Raw genomic sequence first — 6000 nt, 5'->3', positions numbered from 1 at the left:
GCAGCAGATGGTTGACATCGGCATACGGCATTATGATTTTAAAATTTTATTATGATCTACCAAAGTAGGGCAAAATTTAATATTGCTAAGAAGAGTGAAATCTGTGACATTTTCAATATTTTTAAATGAATGGTTTCATAATAATCATGAGTTCTCCATTCTGCTTAAGGTAGTTGTTATGGAGGAGGTAATTAATCTGCAAGAGACCATTTTAAACTGGAAGGTACTGAGCTGCTCTTACTGTTGAATTTTTTATTAAAGCATAATGCCTATACGAAGCATAATGTACAGTAACACGCACAAGTCCTACATGTACAGCTGGAAGAATGTCACAAGGTGGGTGCACCGTCTAACCAACAAGAACTGGAACACGACCCCCTTCTCGTCACTGCCCCCCCAACCATAGCTAACTATCCTGACTTCTGATGCCATGGAGTCATTTTCCTGTGGGTGGAATTGTATAAATGGAATTCCATAGTAAGCAGAATTCTGCATCTGTCATCCTTTGCTCGAAATTCTGAGAGATCCATCCTAGTTGTGGTATGTGTGATGCAGTCGGCTCGTCTTTGGTGTTGTGTAGTATTCCATGGTGAAGGGGCCAGTTTACTCATGGAATGACCCACAGATAAGGTGATGAAGTGGGGACATTGGTTCAATAGGATGTTATGAGGGACTCTGCACCAGAGCCTCAAAACTTACGTGAGTCCTCGGAGAGTAGTGCTGGCTGGGACCCTGCGGGCAGGAAGGACACATCCACATACGTGGAGGCGCAACGGCTGCCCTCCACAGGTGGCCGGTTCCAATGTGGGTCGGTTTGGGACACTATGCCAGTGAATGGTTGATCCCCTCAATAGATGGTACCGATGTGGGGGCTCCGCATTGGTCTCTGCTATTGGCAGGTTGGATACTGGCAGTGACAGTAACTGAATGAGGCTTGATGGGAGGGAGTCTGTATTGTTCTACCATGGCTTCTCCACGCAGCTGTTGGCCTGCACAAGGTTGGCCGGTGACAGGCTGACTGTCCCCAGCTGGCTGGGCCATTCTGCCATCAGGATTTCATCCTGTGTGGTTACCCTCTGAAAGGAACTGAAAAAGGGAGAGAGATGTTCCAATTTTGCATGTATTCCCTTTGGTTCCTCCACATGCTGCTTTCACAGACAACCTTCTTCCCAATCTTCCACCTTCTAGGTCTTTAGACCCTGCTCTCGAGTCTTCACATATTCTTACTTCGGGCCATTTCTCTTTCCACACAAAATGGATGTCGGGTGCACCACCCAGAGCTCTGTCTAGTGGGAGGTACTGTCTTCCAAGGCCACCCCAGAGTGAGGCCATGAGCAGCAGTGGTCTTTCCTCAGGTGTGGGCCAACACCAAGCTGACCCATCTGTGTGACCTGCTCTCAGCCGTTCTCACAGCCCATCAGCTAGTCATGCAGCCACAGCTTTGAACTGAGGGGCAGGTGCTCACAGAGCAATGACAGAGGACAGGGTGGTCTAGGGTACCTGTTTGTGGAGCTTACTTGTGTCTCTAGCTCTGCTCCGGAGCATTTCCATTTTATGCTGTTTTGCTGCTGGACCCACCCAATCTTGCGGGTGGGTCTGCAAGAATCAGGTCATGGTGGTTCTATCTTGTTCTAGCGCCACTTAATGTCTCATGCTCAGATGCTCTGTATCCGCTGAAGCCCTGGCACACCACGAAGCTGCTTTTCCAATGGTGTAAGGCTTTGTGCAGATGGCCTGACTTCGTATCAGAACCCTAGGAGTTTATACTGTGACTCTTTTATTGGTGCTCACTACAGAGTCTACATGGAGTCTTTTCCCATTCAAGGTCCATCTAGGACCATAAAGTTTGCCAAGTCTCAAGATCCAAGCAGGAGGGCGACTTTCCCTGCTCCCAGGACCTCTGGTAGATCCCTCTCCTGCCCTTAGCCCCAACCAGAACTGGCAGCCTTTCATGCCACCGGGTATATGAATCAGAGCGGTGTTCTCAAGTGTGGACATGCTGCCTATGGCATCCAAAACGCCTACCACGCATTATGCTTCCCTTATAGTGGTGGCCAGTCCCAGATGCAGTACTTTTTCTTTTACTTTGGAAGGAATGTCCTGCCATGTCCCAGACAACTGGACCCCTAACATCTTCACTGATAGAGCAGCTGCCTGGATCCTCGAGGGTTTATTCCCTTCCCTTTGCAGCACACATATGTTACTGAGGACTAGCAACTGCCATCCAGCTCTATCAATATTCTGTGTTAACACAGTGGACCTGTGTGACGTTCTGATGAAGGCCAACAACAGCACTTCTCAATGTTGGTCTCAGGGCTCCGTTTCAATTCTTCAGAATGACTGAGTCTCCCAAAGAGATTTTGTTTACATGAGTTATATCTATGTATACCTACTGGAATATAAATTTAAATGGACAAATTTAAGACCTATTTGCGTATTAACCTGTTAGCAATAAAACAATAAACCCATTACATGTTTACATAAATGACATGTCTTTAAGAAAAAATGACTATATTTTTTCAAAAAAATTTTTGAGTGGCATTGTTTAACATTTTTGCAAATCTTTTCAAGACAGCTGGAATTTCGTATCTGCATTCCGGCTGTTGTGATACATTATTCTGGTTTAAGTTTATGAAGAAAACCTAGTCTCCCCAACATATATAGCTAAAAAGTGGAGGAGTATTTTAATAGCATTTTTAGATAATTATGGGTATTTTTCTGTGATGGTATATCAAAACTCAATATGTGGTAGTTTCTTAAACTTAGTTTCTTAGTTTCTTGTTGTGATGTGGAATCTGAAATCTTAAACTTAGTTTCTTAGTTTCTTAATTTCTTGTAGTGATGTGGAATCTGAAAGCTTATCATGTACTTTTTGTACTCTGATAGATTAAAGTCCATTGGCCCATTTTGCCTTTTGAAATGGATCTTTTATCCCTTTGTGATTTTTGTAACATCATGCACTGGTCACTGGCTCACTGAACTATGCAGATCTTCCAGAGGTTGACACATTTCATTATGTAACGTCAAAAACTCACATTTGTCAATATCACCACCAATCTCATCAGAAAGGTCTTTAAATATTGGGAAGCTGTCAAGTTCACAGTGATGTATATGAGTTTTCCAAAATTCTAATTTTCACTTGAAAGTTCACCTTTTATTATGGGTAACAAACACTATCAGCTGTTTTGCCTGAAGTGAAGGCTCTCTTCATTCGTTTTGAGAAAATACCTGCCAAATACCCAAGACTCCATAATGATAGTTTATTATCTGTCAATAGTTCTTTCAAGTAAAAATGGTGTTTCATTAAAAAAAAAGCTATTCGTTCAACTCAATCACATGCATGCTTTTCCTTAAGACAACCATCTTCTTTCAGTGCATATGGGAAATGCTGTACGCATACCTTCGATTTGTTACGCTGACTTTTAAAAAGATATGTATTCAAAGGTCAAGATTTAATATAATTAATATATAATTTAATATATTGATATAATAGAGTTATATTACTATAATTAATGTAATTTAATATAATTAATGCTTCCTCAGGACATTCTTAAGTGAAACTGGTCATTTTGTCTTTTGTTTTCTCCCTACGCGTGTACAGACTGAGGAACCCCATCGATGACGCTACAATCTCACTCCATTGTTCTGATCTGTGCTCAGCTGCCCACAGGTTAACTCACCATCACTCTCCCACCCTCAGTGAAAATGTCAACCCAGTGAAAAAAAGCAAACAGTATCTTAATGTTATTGCGAAAATAGTTTTGACCTTGAAGACCTGCTGAAAGGGGCTGAGGGGCTCCCAGGGGTTTACGGACCACGCTTTAGAAAACCACTAATCTAGATGATCTAGGGTCCTTCAGACTGTTTTATGCCGGGGGCGGGGGGGAGTTAAGATAGCCTCGGACCAAGAACGTCAATGTAGGCCATTGGCTGTTTCAAGTGAGTTCCAACTGCTTTGATTCTCCTGTCTGATGGGAACGGAAAATAGCGCAGTGGCCAGATCAGCGTCTGCATACCAGTCCTGGAAGCCGTGTTAATCCACTCCAGCAGATATGCTGGTTTAGCTGGATCTGCACAGGCTGTGTAACTGTGCTAATAATACTTGATTAAGTTTGGTAGATCACTGTCATCGGCCAGGATCCAACTGATGTTGTAGGGATTAAGTAGTGAATTGCATATGGATAAGACAGGGATGTGATCATCTCTGCCATTTCCCTTCAGCTGTGTTGTTGTTATTTGCTATCTTGGCTGCGGGTTGGGGGAGGAGTTCTGGAGACTCCCTCTTGGCCTTCCCTATTAGAACAGCTTTTACCCCACAGGTCACCAAACAATGTGGGGTTCAACTACCATAAATACATTCTAATCCTATATTTGGGAACTGGAGAAATAACCACTGGGGAAGGTTCCATTGACCCAGGGCATCCACCCTGATCTGGACCTTGACCAGGACTCCATTTATTGGCTGGCCTCCAATCGCTCCTGCTCTGACAAGACCATAGTAGCACTTCAGATTCCTAAATATCAGTGTCAATTCAGACTGTGTCCAACAGTCCTCAGAAGGTCCAGTTATTTCCTATCCTCCATGAAAAAGTTACCTGTGAATATAGCTGCCAGTTCTTTGGGGGAAGGACTGAGGCTATTTCTCCTGAGTACACCTAGTTCTGTGTTGTAGGGTCATTTCATCATAGGCACCTATCTTCTCCTTCAGCCCATGGGTTCTGGGCCTGAGAAGTGGTTCAGGTGTGATCACTGAGCAGGATATTGTGGCTCTTGTCTTAGCTCTATCTACCATCAGCCTCCTCATCATCTATGCTTGGTTTGTTTTCAGTGCATACCTTAACCAGTAGTCTTGCCAACTAGTCATCTATCTAGGCTCAGTGGTCACTGTGTTGTGTTCACAATCTCCATTGCTCACTGTGAATGGACCCCTCCTGTCAGCCACTCTGAACTTGTCATTTGTTGCAGTAATTATGGGAGGAGCACAATGTTATCTGAGAGGTGCAACTTCCATAACCATGTCCATCTTATTTTATAAGATTTCAATAACAATTTAGCATCTATTTATTCCTGACTTCACCTTCTTTGGAATAATTATGCTTTTAAAAAAAGTTATCTTAATTTTTATGTTACAGTGTTTCCACTCTGAGAGCCTTAATTGTGCCTACATTAAACACAAAAAACAGTAGTTTACTTGGGAGATCATTTTTTTTTCTGATTTTGTTCTTTCAGCAAATATTTATGGAGCCTAATACATTCTAGGCTCTGTTGGGTGTGATAGGAAAACAACAATAAAGAAACGTTGTCTGACTCGAGGAATTAATTATTCAGCCTAATGAATTGCCTATGACTGGAATGGTCAACCAGTTAATGTAGTTCATTCAGGAAGACATGGAATTAGGGGCCAGTAGTTTGTGCTCAAGTTGAAAGGGTGTAGCAGGTGGTTTATTACCCTGGGGCTGCTCTGAATGATAACCTGTCATCCTTGCTACACATTCTCCCTGACCAAGTCTATGTGTGTTGTCCTATGCTGATGGACCCAGAGAATGACCCAGAGTTAGTGGTCTCCAAATGAGGTACATGCACACAGGGGTGTGTAAGGCAGTCAATGGGGGCTTAGGCTAAAAATAACTTCTACCTCTTTATCCTTTGAAAAAGGAAAAAAACACACTCTATCATATATAATCTAGATTATGACTAGCACATTTCTTCTTCTGGTCATAGGATATGTATGGACCTTGAGACACCCTGAATGAAACGTAGGATCTCCACCCCACCTCATTCTTCAGCCGTCAGTATATTGTGACTTGTGGTTGTTTTCCACTCTTAAGTAGATTAGATAAAGAAAAAAAATAGACTTTTTATGTATAAACAAGGGTAAGCAATTGTGTTAAAAGTGTGGGGACCACTGTCTCTTAAGCTCCAGCCTAGGTGCATGCTAGTCATTCCATCCATGATCCATTTCCATTTTCTTCTTGACAAAACAGCAAGCCTGGATCTTTG

This window comes from Phoca vitulina, unplaced genomic scaffold, assembly GCF_004348235.1.
Source record: "Phoca vitulina isolate PV1807 unplaced genomic scaffold, GSC_HSeal_1.0 scaffold80, whole genome shotgun sequence".
NCBI classification, from domain to species: Eukaryota; Metazoa; Chordata; class Mammalia; order Carnivora; family Phocidae; genus Phoca; species Phoca vitulina.
This window is presented reverse-complemented; position numbering follows the sequence as displayed.